At 40.0% G+C, this 14,098-nt stretch overlaps 1 pseudogene; it reads right to left on the bottom strand.

The window, feature by feature from the left end:
* Nucleotides 1-258: 258 nt before the first annotated feature.
* Gm14925 lies at nt 259-6,687 on the bottom strand (annotated as a pseudogene).
* Nucleotides 6,688-14,098: the final 7,411 nt, after the last annotated feature.

Genomic DNA, 14,098 nt, shown 5'->3' with positions numbered 1-14,098 from the left:
TGTAAATAAAGAAAATATCCGAAAATATCCAATAAAAGAAAAAGTCTACCAAAAATTTTTGAAGACTAGTTAAAAGCAATATTTTCTAAATTAATAACAAAAAGTGCAGAAACCGATGAAGCTCTTCAAACTCCTCTGCAAAGCCATTTTATTCTAATTCCAAAAGCTAGTTAAAAGCACAGTAAGAATTTGTTTTTAATTTCTAAACCCACATGTTATTTATTATAAACACAAGCAAGTAACCTCAATATGAGACATCTAACTAAAGCAAGCACAGCAGCTCTTCCAAGGCTTAGGCTTGGTCCAGAATTCCTGGTACATGGAGTAGCCCATACCAAGAGTCATGGCCCCCACAACAAAGCCCTGGGCTGCTACACGCATGTGGATCAAGTGAATGGACATCTTCATATTTCCCCTACTCTTCAGCGTGTGTAACCCATACACAAAAATTGCTGCAAAGCCTGCCATTCCAATGGGGGGGGGGAACAGTGTCTCCTTAGCTTTCTGAATAAACTTAGACCCCTGACCTTCATCGTATGAAGAGAGAGAAAGGTCTGTGTTGTTTGACATTGTGATTTCTTGAAGAGTCTTCTGAGATGCGGTGTCCCTTCCAGTCCTGCCGGCTTCTGGCCACCACCCCCAAGTGCGAGAACACCAGCTTCCACAACAAGAATTTTTTAAGAATGAAAACTAGAAACCACTACCTATGATGAATGTATATTCAAAATATTCAATAAAATGCTTACATATCAAAATGATCATCTATCATTAACAAGTTGGCTTTATTCTGCAGATGCAAAAATTTATTCAACATAAGGAAATTTATAACTTGAATAATTTCTTTATAAATGGACTCAAAGACAGTAATCACATGATCATATCAATATATGCAGAAAAGGCCTTTGAAAAAAATTCAACATTACTTCATGAAAGTCCTGGAGGGAATATAGCTCAACAAAATAAATGCTATATGTGAGAAATCCAAACCAACATCATTTTAAAAGGGTAAAAACTTGAAGCAATCCTACTAAAATCAGGAATGAAATAAGACTGTCCACTATCCCTATTCTTTTACAGTATAATACCTGAAGCTCTGGCTATAGCAATAATACAAGAAAGGAATCAAAGGGATAACAATATGAACTGAAACAATAAAACTCTCTGTATTTGAAGACAGTAGGATATTATACATAAGATAACCCATAAATCCCACCAGAAAATTTCTAGGAATGATCAATAATTTCAGAAAAGTATCATGATACAGAATTAACTTACAAAAATCAGTATCCTTTCTATGTACCAACAAGAATTCTGAGGAAGAATTCAAGAAACATTCCCATTCATAATAGCCTTAAAAAACAAAATACCAAGGATTAATCCTAGCAAAAGAAGACACTAAAGATGGAAAGATCTCCTATCAAAGGTAATTTACAGGAACATTGGAATCCCAATCAAAATCCATATGAAAACCTACAGGGAGAGAGAGAGAGAGAGAGAGAGAGAGAGAGAGAGGGAGAGAGAGAGAGAGAGAGAGAGGGAGAGAGAGAGGAGAGAGAGAGAGAGGAGAGAGAGAGGAGAGAGAGAGAGATTATGGAACCGAAAAAATTTTGTGCATCTCCAATTCTATACTATTGATCAACGTATCCACTTTTCTGCATCAAAACCCACATCTTATAGAAATATTGGCCAATAAGAATTACATAGATCAGCTGTTCTTAACCTATAAATAGTGACCCACTTGGGGATGTAATGATCGTTTCACTGGGGTTATCTAAGACCATCAGAAAATATATATATTTACATTACTGTTCATAGTAGTGGCAACATTACAACCAGAATAAAATAATAGCAATGAAAATAATTTTATGGTTGAGGGTCATTGCAACATGAGGAACTGTATTAAAGAGCAGCCTCTTTTTTTTCCATTTTTTTATTAGGTATTTAGCTCATTTACATTTCCAATGCTATACCAAAAGTCCCCCATACCCACCCACCCCCACTCCCCTACCCACCCACTCCCCCTTTTTGGCCCTGGCGTTCCCCTGTACTGGGGCATATAAAATTTGCGTGTCCAATGGGCCTCTCTTTCCAGTGATGGCCGACTAGGCCATCTTTTGATACATATGCAGCTAGAGTCAAGAGCTCCAGGGTACTGGTTAGTTCATAATGTTTTTCCACCTATAGGGTTGCAGATCCCTTTAGCTCCTTGGGTTCTTTCTCTAGCTCCTCCATTGGGAGCCCTGTGATCCATCCATTAGCTGACTGTGAGCATCCACTTCTGTGTTTGCTAGGCCCCGGCATAGTCTCACAAGAGACAGCTACATCTGGGTCCTTTCGATAAAATCTTGCTAGTGTATGCAATGGTGTCAGCGTTTGGAATCTGATTATGGGGTGGATCCCTGGATATGGCAGTCTCTACATGGTCCATCCTTTCATCTCAGCTCCAAACTTTGTCTCTGTAACTCCTTCCATGGGTGTTTTGTTCCCAATTCTAAGGAGGGGCATAGTGTCCACACTTCAGTCTTCATTCTTCTTGAGTTTCATGTGTTTAGCAAATTGTATCTTATATCTTGGGAATCCTAGGTTTGGAGCTAATATCCACTTATCAGTGAGTACATATTGTGTGAGTTCCTTTGTGAATGTGTTACCTCACTCAGGATGATGCCCTCCAGGTCCATCCATTTGCCTAGGAATTTCATAAATTCATTCTTTTTAATAGCTGAGTAGTACTCCATTGTGTAGATGTGCCACATTTTCTGTATCCATTCCTCTGTTGAGGGGCATCTGGGTTCTTTCCAGCTTCTGGCTATTATAAATAAGGCTGCTATGAAGATAGTGGAGCATGTGTCCTTCTTACCAGTTGGGGCATCTTCTGGATATATGCCCAGGAGAGGTATTGCTGGATCCTCCTGTAGTACTATGTCCAATTTTCTGAGGAACTGCCAGACTGATTTCCAGAGTGGTTGTACAAGCCTGCAATCCCACCAACAATGGAGGAGTGTTCCTCTTTCTCCACATCCACGCCAGCATCTGCTGTCACCTGAATTTTTCATCTTAGCCATTCTGACTGGTGTGAGGTGGAATCTCAGGGTTGTTTTGATTTGCATTTCCCTGATGATTAAGGATGTTGAACATTTTTTCAGGTGCTTCTCTGCCATTCGGTATTCCTCAGGTGAGAATTCTTTGTTCAGTTCTGAGGAAAGTTAAGAACCACTGACCTAGATAAACCTCCATGTATGTATGTATATACACTCAAAAGACAAAGAGCCTTAAAAACAAATAACCCATTTGAAAAACCTACCAAGGACCTAAACAGAGAGGTCTCAAAAAAAAAAAGGAAAAAAAAAGATGGCTAAGATGTATCCCAGCAAGTGCTCATCATGCACAGCAATTAGGGAAATGAAAATCAAAATAACTTTTAGACTTAATTTTACACCAGACAAAATGCTAAAGATTAACAAAGCAACCAGCAACAAATGCTAGAGGGGATGTCAGGGAAAGGGGGTCGTCATTTATTGTTGGTGGGATTACAAACTTGGTAACCACTATGGGAATCAGTGTAAAGAATCTACATAAACTGAATATAAATATACCATAAAAACCAGTTATGCCACTCCTTGGCATGTACCTAAATGACTTGGCATCACACTTCATAGGTATTTGTTTATCCATGTTCAACTGATTGTATAGATAATGAGAATGTGGAAATAAAGTCACGAAATTTGTAGGCAAATGGACCAAACTAGAATATAATACATTGAGTGAGGCAACCCAGACCAAAAAAAAAAAAAAAAAAAAAAAAAAAAGAGCCAGGCTGTGGTGGTGCACGCCTTTAATCCCAGCACTGGAAAGGCAGAGGCAGGCGGATTTCTGAGTTCGAGGTCAGTCTTGTCTACAGAGTGAGTTCCAGGACAGCCATGGCTACACAGAGAAACCCTGTCTCGAAAAACCAAAAAAAAAAAAAAAAAAAGAAAGAAAGAAAGAAAAATGGGTGCCACATGTTCTCTCTCATTTGTGGTTCCTAGTTCCAAATCTTCAGATATGAATATACATTTTGGTACAAATACAAGGAGTCAGATTAGAAAAATGGGGAAAATGAAGAGTATCTAATAGAGAAATGGAGGAATATAAATGCAGAATGAGGGTAAATAGCAATGGATGTCTGAAAAGGTCATAAGAAACCATAATACTATCACCTAAAATATCTATATTTAAGTGAGTATATAAATATAAATATACATATATAGTTTAAATGAAATTTACCCACATGAGCTAACAGTGATTCCTCCAAGAAAGACTATCTGACAACACAAAAACAAACAAACAAAAAAAAAAACAAAAACAAAAGAAAAACTCAACACCAGGCACGGGAAGCTGTCTTTTGAGTTGTTAATCAGCATTGACCAAAAGACATAAGTCCCTATTGCTGAAGACACTATATACTTTAGATGTTGGAAGCAACCACCACTCCTAGCTAAGATTTCTATGAACTGTAAAAATGACCAACATGTCATGATAACTGTAAGGGTGCAGTAGTGACACTCATACCTTGTCAGTAAGCAATAGCTCTCTAAATGGGCTTAAGATTTGTTCAACCCATACATGGGCTAGACCTAAGCCTCCCTGTAGACAGATGTGCAGCTTGGTCTTCATGTGGGTCCTGAACAACTGGAGCAGGGGCTATCCCAAAAGCTGTTGCCAGTGTGTGAGATATGTTCTTCTAGATGGGCTGCCTTGTCTGGCCTCAGTGGCAAAGGATGTGCCTAGCCTCATGGAGATGTTCCAGGGTGGGGGAATACTCAGGTGGTAACACACACTCAAATGAGAAGGGGAGGGAGGAGGGGAAAGGATTGTGAAAGTGGTGACTGGGAGAGGGTAGTGAACAGGATGTAAAATGAATAGATGATGGTGATGATGGTGATGATGATGATGATGATAAAAAATTTGTTCAACAAGAGAGATCATACCTGGTATTGCAAATGTAGCCAACTATCCAGGGTTCCTGAAGTCATGAGTCTTGGAGTAGAAAATAGAACTGCCTGTTTACTAAGCCAGCAGAATCTCTAACTACATAACAAATATTTATCCTTATATCCTCAGGTAAGTGTAGTCCTTGCCCACACTAAAAAAACTTCTATGTCCAACTGAACAAGAACAAAAACATCAGATAGACTGGCATGGACTAGGAAACACCACAAGACCTCAACTCCACACAAAGAACTATAGGCAACTAAGGAATGTTGAAACGGTATAGTCCTTCCCAGGGAAAAGCATACCAACTGGTTATCCAATAGCAAGTGGTCATTCCTGAAAAATATATACAGGTACCATTATTCTGTATTTACACATATAGGAATATATATGTATATATGTGTGTGTGCGTATATATACATATGTATATATATATATATATATATATATATATATATATATATAGTGTGTATATGCATGTAACACAATTAATGAAAAAAAAAGGCCATAAATTTGAAAGACCAAAGGGGAGTATATTGGAGGCCTTGGAGGGAACAATAAGGGTGAAATTATTTAATTATATTATAATCTCAAAAGATAAAAGATAATTAAAATATAGGTACATTGTATGAAATTTTTTAAATTTATTTTTTATTAGATATTTTCTTTATATACATTTCAAATACTATCCCGAAAGTTCCCTATACCCTCCCTCCGCCCTGCTCCCGTACCCACCCACTCCCGCTTCTTGGCCTTGGCATTCCCCTGTACTGGGGCATATAAAGTTTGCAATACTAAGGGGACTCTCTTCCCAGTGATGGCTGACTAGGCCATCTTCTGCTATATATGCAGCTAGAGACATGAGCTCTGGGGGTACTGGTTAGTTCATATTGTTGTTCCACCTATAGGGTTGCAGACCCCTTCAGCTCCTTGGGTGCTTTCTCTAGCTTCTCCATTGGGGGCCTTGTGTTCTATCTTATAGATGACTGTGAGCATCCACTTCTGTATTTGCTAGGCACTGGCATATTCTCATATGAGACAGCTATAACAGGGTCCCTTCAGCAAAATCTTGCTAGCATATGCAATAGTGTCTGGGTTTAGTGGATGATTATGGGATGGATCCCAGGGTGGGGTAGTCTCTGGATAGTCCATCCTTTCGTCTTAGCTCCAAACTTTGTCTCTGTAACTCCTTTAAATATGAGGAGATGTTTTAGTGTATCTGTTTCTTTCATGCATTTTTCTTCTATATCTATAGTGACTTTCTTATTTCCTTCATCTTTTTATTTATACTCACTTTTACTAATTCCAAGGTTTATTTATGTCACCTTTAATTTTGTTGAACATTCTTTTTTTTCCCATTTTTTATTAGGTATTTAGCTCATTTACATTTCCAATGCTATACCAAAAGTCCCCCATACCCACCCACCCCCAATCCCCTACCCACCCACTCCCCCTTTTTGGCCCTGGCGTTCCCCTGTACTGGGGCATATAAAGTTTGCATGTCCAATGGGCCTCTCTTTCCATTGATGGCCGACTAGGCCATCTTTTGATACATATGCAGCTAGAGTCAAGAGCTCCGGGGTACTGGTTAGTTCATAATGTTGTTCCGCCTATAGGGTAGCTAGAGAAAGTAGCCAAGGAGCTAAAGGAACATTCTTAAAGTCATTTTAAAGTCTTTGTCTGGAATTTCACCTCATTTACTATCCTTGAATCCATTATTGTGAAACAAGCATCATTTTAGTATCCATCCTGGTTGTTTTTTTATTTTCCACATGACACACACATCCAAGAGTTACCTGAGAAGAGGTAGTCTCAGTAGAGGGACTGTTTAGATCAGATTGGTATGTGGATATGTCTGTAGACAATTATTTAGATTGATTGACATAGTGTCATCCCCCAGGCAGTTTATTGTGGGTTGTGCAAATGGTGGCTCTACCTGAACCAGAGAAAGCAAGACAGTAAGCAGTGTTGCTCCAAGGTTTCCTTGCTAGTTCCTGCTTTAATGTTATGTCCTATCTTCTTTCAGTGATGTACTGTTTCTTAGATAATTAAGCTGAGTTTATAGTTTCTTCCCCAAATTGACTTGGTCTTGGTATTTATTATAGCAATAGATATCAAACTCGAGCAGTGTTTTTTATTGAAAGCAGAATATTTCAATTTTACACTTCCTGTGATGATGTTGTGGGTTTGCCTTGCAACTCCACATGCAGAGGAGTGGTTTATGTGCTAGGCAATGGATACTTTGACTTGAAATGCCTTTCAGTCTTCAGGGAGTGGAAAGCGATATCAGCAAGCCTTCCACTTCGGTGCCTTAGACCTTGGCACCTTTGAGCTCTTGTCACTGCTTACTCTTCTGGGAAATCATCAAGTCTTAACCTATTCAATGGCTCAAACCAAATTTTACCATGTGGCACACCAAATGATGCTGATTCTTTTTTTTTTCCTCTAGCTACATATATTCTGCTCACCAGGACTCATCATAGTCTTCTGACACTTGTCCTGGGCTCCCAGAGGAGGCTATACAAAGAAGCACTTTTTTTTCCATTTTTTATTAGGTATTTAGCTCATTTACATTTCCAATGCTATACCAAAAGTCCCCCATACCCACCCACCCCCACTCCCCTACCCACCCACTCCCCCTTTTTGGCCCTGGCGTTCCCCTGTACTGGGGCATATAAAGTTTGCAAGTCCAATGGGCCTCTCTTTCCAGTGATGGCCGACTAGGCCATCTTTTGATACATATGCATCTAGAGACAAGAGCTCCGGGTTACTGCTTAGTTCATATTGTTGTTCCACCTATAGGGTTGCAGTTCCCTTTAGTTCCTTGGGTGCTTTCTCTAGTTCCTCCATTGGGGGCCCTGTGGTCCATTCAATAGCTGACTGTGAGCATCCACTTCTGTGTTTGCTAGGTCCTGGCATAGTCTCACAAGAGACAGCTATATCTGGGTCCTTTCAGCAAAATCTTGCTAGTGTATGCAATGGTGTCAGCGTTTGGAAGCTGATCATGGGATGGATCTCTGGATATGGCAATCACTAGATGGTCCATCCTTTCATCACACTTCCAAATTTTGTCTCTGTAACTCCTTCCATGTGTGTTTTGTTTCCTATTCTAAGAAGGGGCAAAGTATCCACACATTGGTCTTCGTTCTCTTGAGTTTAATGTGTTTAGCAAATTATATCTTATGTCTTGGGTATCCTAAGTTTCTGGGCTAATATCCACTTATCAGTGAGTACATATTGTGAGAGTTCCTTTGTGATTGGGTTACCTTACTCAGGATGATGCCCTCCAGGTCCATCCATTTGGCTAGGAATTTCATAAATTCATTCTTTTTAGTAGCTGAGTAGTACTCCATTGTGTAAATGTACCACATTTTTTGTATCCAATCCTCTGTTGAGGGGCATCTGGGTTCTCTCAGAACTGAACAAAGATTTCTCACCCGAGGAATACCGAATGGCAGAGAAGCACCTGAAAAAATGTTCAACATCCTTAATCATTAGGGAAATGCAAATCAAAACAACCCTGAGATTCCACCTCACACCAGTCAGAATGGCTAAGATGAAAAATTCAGGTGACAGCAGATGCTGGCGAGGATGTGGAGAAATAGGAACGCTCCTCCATTGTTGGTGGAATTGCAAGCTTGTACAACCACTCTGGAAATCAGTCTGGCGGTTCTTCAGAAAATTGGACATAGTACCACCGCAAGATCCAGCAATACCTATTCTGGGCATATATCCAGAAGATGCCCCAACTGGTAAGAAGGACACATGCTCCACTATGTTCATAGCAGCCTTATTTATAATAGCCAAAAGAAGCACTTTTACATTCAGAGAAGTATCCAATTCCCTCAGAATCTTTGGCATTCTCATGGAGCTACCCAGTGCTGGGAAAGTCTCATCAGTTGCAATTGGGGGTAATGTGGTCCAAACAGGTCTTCATGACTGAGACAAGGCTAGACAGAGTACAAGGGAATATAATATTATCCTTAAAAACCTTTAATCAGTGACCTCTTTGGATTCTGCCTGCCTTTTCTAACAGATTAGTGTCTCCCTAGAAATACTGTGTGTCTTGAGTGGTGAAAGCAATCTATTTCATACTTCTATGGATTGAGATTAGAAATGTGCATGGCTAAATCAGAGGAGATTTTAAAATGAAGTAAAGTTAAAGGAGTCAAAAGTCTTTGTCACCAGGCAGTGGTGGCGCACGCCTTTAATCCCAGCACTTGGGAGGCAGAGGCAAGCCGATTACTGAGTTCGAGGCCAGCCTGGTCTACAGAGTGAGTTCCAGCACATCCAGGGCTACACAGAGAAACCCTGTCTTGAAAACAAAACAAACAAACAAAAAACCTAAAAACCAAAACAAACAAACAAACAAAAAAAACAGTTACAGCTTTCTGATTTTGGGGGTTGGAGAGGTGGCTTGGCAGTTAAGAGCACTAACTAGTCCTGAGTTCAAATCTCAGCAACCACATGGTGACTCACAACCATCTGTAATGAGAGCTGATGCCCTCTTCTGGTAGGTCTGAAGACACCTACAGTGTACTCACATATAATAAATAAATATTTTTAAAAAGTCTTTGCCTTATCCACAATCAGCTGGCTGAAGTTTTCTTGCTCTATCCAGATAGAAATGCAGGGTAGCAGTGATATGAGAAGCTTCACTCATAGTATCTCACCACCATGACAGCTCAAACATAAATTGAACAAGGATGACACCAACGAGCATACCAAACTGAACAAAGAACTGCAGGAAACTGAGGAAGGCTGGGAGGGGGAGAGGTGGCCATCCTCAGGGAAGAGCACACGGGTTTCTTGTCCTGTGTCAACCAATCAACGCTGAACACACACACACAGGTAGCCACTTCACAGACTGAGTCAGTTATATTTAGGAAATGTATATGTATGCAATAACAAGGGAAACAAGAAGAAGAAGCCGTACAGTTGGAGAACAGTGAGGGCGTATGAAAAAGCATGGAGAAAAGTAAAGGAAAAGGAAAACTATTATAATTAAAATATAATCTCAAAAATATCAGAAAGGAAAAAAATAGAAATTGTGTATAGACAAACTCTTCAAGCGCTGGTTTGCAGCAGCTTTCAGTTGAGTGTTTGGTTGCAGTAGTAGCAGTAGTCAGGCAGATGTGGGAGCCGGTGCACCCCTAGTGTTAAGTCCTCACACTGCCCTTATGTATCTGCATCTTTAGTGCCTCAGGACTATTGGCAGCAGCCTATGCTACGGCTCTCAGCCAAGGATCTGACATCTTTGTCCCGGAAAGTACGAAAAATCAGGAATTACTGTGGTAACCAGGACTTGCAGCTTTTCTTTTGTTGTTCTTTATAGCCTTTTATCCTCAGTCTTGGCTCTCTGTCCTCTCTTTCCTGTCCTTCTTCCTACTGCCCTGCCCACTCTTAAACTGCTCAGCTGATTCTTCAGCTACCAGACAACTGAATGCCTTACTCCTGTCACACAGCTACACACTGTGAATGTGTGTGTGTGTGTGTGTGTGTGTGTGTGTGTGTGTGTGTGTGTGTGTGTGTGTGTGTGAGTGTGTCTGTGTGTGTGTGTGTCTGTGTGTCAGGGTTTCTCCATCAGGACTCTTTAGGGGCACCTGGAGACTCTGTCAGGGATTCAGCAAGACCATTGGAGCCATACAGTAGCAAATAAAATTTTAGAACTAGACCATTTAGAAGCTTAGACAGAGGCCAATGCTCTTGATATGTCTGCTACTGTGCCCACCACCAAGACCATCACTGTCTCTTCAGTAGAAAAGTGATGGCTGCCTTGCTGCTTTTATAAGGTGGCTAAATGCTTAGCTGTCGCTGCCATGGCTGTGGCATCTGCTGTATCTGCTGTTACTAGTGCTCTCTGGGCTCTGTTCTCAACTCAGCCCACACTATCAAAAGAAAAAAAAAGACGTTTACCTGGTATCATGCTGCAATACCAAGGAAGGCAGGAGTGTCTCACTGAGCAGCCTGTTTATTTATATGTGTCAAAAAAGTACATATGGGCCAGTAATAACCATATGTTTTTGACCAATCAGAGACATTCAGACCAACCACATACCTCCTTCATAGAATAATCACAGTCATTCACATTTATGTTTTGGAAAAATCACAGCTTTTCTCTTCAGCACCATTCACAACTATACCTTGGCTAGAACATCAAGGGATAAGCAATCCCTCTGGTAAAGATAGAAATTGTTGCAGTGCCTTCTTTAATTTATTTAGACTAATAATGACAAACATTTGGCACAAAGTGTTTCAAACAGTGTTGTCTATTCTGGGGATGGCAGTACACACCTGTAATCCCAGCACTTGAAAGTGGTGGAGGAAGAGCAGGAATTCAAGGTAGCTCTCATGTCCTTAGCTACGTAAAGATCAAAAATAAACAAAAAGAAGCAGCTTTGGCAGAGGCTGCTTTGCCTTTAGAATCCATGGCAACCACCTATGATTTTCCTCTAGTTGTCTATGAATATTGAAAAGAGCTGATGCTGGCAAAAGGGTAGTCTGGGTGGCTTTGGGGTTAGTAATCTTTTGCTTAAGCCAACAATGGCACCAAGTCTAAAGGGTGTTATTTAAGGAGTAAAATGTCCAAATTACCAATATCTTCATTTATCTATAGGAAAATGAGCATCATGGGTATATACAGTAAGAATTCAAAGAACTTAACACAAACACCAGTATTCAGTATTGCTTGAACAGTAGTTAATGTTTGCCTCATTTCAGAGAGAGAGAGAAAGAGAGAGAGCTGGCTCCCCTTTATGTATCTCATTATTATAAAATCTACAGAGCATGGCTATTTCTAAAACACTTTTCAACACATTTAATAATGCTGTTTTCTGTTTTAAATAGGTATTGACAATTTTCCAGTTCAATTTATTACTGAAAGCACTTCAGAATTCTAAGGTCTAAGGTTTCTATTTCCTGGAGACGGAAACAGGCCCAGAGTAGAAAAGGTAAAAACCTTACCAGTGACAGAAGACAGAATGTGCTCTGGAAACCAGTTGTTTGCACTCCAGACACCTAGTTCAGAATTTTCAGGAAACTGAGATGGACCACAAAATATAATATTGAATAGCAGTTTAAGACCAAGTCTTTAAGCCAGGTGTGGTTGCACATGCCTTTTATCACAGCATTCTCGAGACAGAGATTGGAAGATGCTTGAGTTTGAGGCCAGCCTAGTCTATAGAGCAAGTTCCAGAACAACCAACACTACACAGAGAAATGCTTGCTCAAACACCGCCCTGCAACCCTCCCCCCCCCCAAAAAAAAACAGTCTCCAGGGGTCCCTGATTTCATATCTCCGTTCTTGCGATTTTGAAGCTGTGTTAGTTTAAGCAATCTATTTACCAGTTTGTTTTCCTTATCTTGTAATGGGAACAACACTGCTTTCTGCCATCTGGAATTGTTGTAAATTTTAAATTAGTTAACATGAAAGAGTCCCTAGGTGCATGTACTGGTATATGCCTATAATCCTATAAACTCAGAAAACTGGGGCAAAGTGGATCATGAGTTTGAGGTGACCCTGAGCTACATAGTTCATTCAAGGCTGCATTACAAACCCTTATATTAAAGAATAACCTCTGACACAGTGATCTACATTTTCTTGTTGGCATGATTATATACAGTTTACTTTAAACCAATGACATGTGAGAAAGCATACCCAGCTAGAAGGTGGCTAAAATGTCAACATAATCACTGATGAGTTTTTATATTGGATAGGATACCTTACTTCCCTGTGCCTTAACTTCTCATCTGTAAATGAGGATAATTCTTAAGAGACAGTAAAGAAATATTACGTATGACTTGCTTCTTGTAAAATAGCAGGTAATGCGCAAGGGTAAGGTGAGTAATGGTTATATATAGCATGGTAGCTGAATGAAAAGAAGGAATACATTCAATCTGAAAGAAAAACAGGCTTGAATGTGTGGATGTTGTTTTCTTTTTCCGCAGTGAGGAAGAATGGAACCTAGGAGAGCAAACTAGGGATTTCCAATCCCCATTATCAGCACAGCCACTTCTTTCCCTCTTGCTAATACCAATACACCCACTAAGTAGCCTCCCTCTCTCTCTCTCTCTCTCTCTCTCTCTCTCTCTCTCTCTCACACACACACACACAAAATCATTCATGATGAATTCAAATGCAAACATCTTCAACAGCTATGTATGTTGTGGTGTTGATGTAGGGGTTACAGGTGTGTGTGGATGGACATGTAGATGTGGGTGTCAGAGGACAACATGGAGGAGTAGATTTCCACCATGTGAACTGCGGGGATCAAATGCAGTTCACTGGACTTTACAACAGGCATGTTTACACACTGAACCATTTCATTGGCCCTGCTACATATTTTTTGACAAATATTTTATTTGTCCTTTGAACATTTCACCCATATGTATGATGCATTTTTCTCTTTTTTAATATTTATTTTTCCATCATACAGTACATCCTGATATATGATGTTTTGATCATAATCTATTCTCACCTTCCCTTCCAAACTCTTCCCTACTCCAACACATCTCCCTCCCACTTCCATATCCTCCTTTAAAAATAACCCAGTGAATCCAATAAATAACCCAATGAATCTGATGAGTGCTGGCCATTTGCACACAGATGTGGAGCTGTCCATGAAGCGTGGCCAACCTACTATCAGCCATATTCTAAAATAAAAGTAGCAATCCCTTTCCCAACTGCAATCAACTGACAATAGCTCCTCAGCTAGAAGTGGCACTTCAGAAGCCCACCCTCCTATCAATGCTGGAGTTCTTATTGGCTTGATCTAGTGCAAGTCTTCTACAGGAAACCACAGAGGTGCAATGTACGTACAGCCATGTTGCATTCAGAGAACAACATTTCAGAACTTTCTTCCTTGTCCTCCAGATGTTACTTACATTCTTTTGACTCCTTCTTTCATAATGTTCCCTTAGGTGGAAGAAGTATCATGTAGATGTTTCAACTATGGCTGGACTCTCACAGTCACTTTCACCACTTTGACCAGTTATGTGTTTCTTCATTATCCACTACCCATTTCTTTTTGTCATATTTATTTTAAATCTGAAGTATACCTTGAGAGTATTAGACATTTTGTACTTAGTCATATATTAAAGAAACCTCTTTCTTGGTTAAGCAGTATGC

Source organism: Mus musculus, chromosome X, assembly GCF_000001635.26.
Source record: "Mus musculus strain C57BL/6J chromosome X, GRCm38.p6 C57BL/6J".
Classification (NCBI taxonomy): Eukaryota; Metazoa; Chordata; class Mammalia; order Rodentia; family Muridae; genus Mus; species Mus musculus.
The sequence above is the reverse complement of the archived record's forward strand: the minus strand, read 5'-3'. Positions and strand labels throughout refer to the sequence as shown.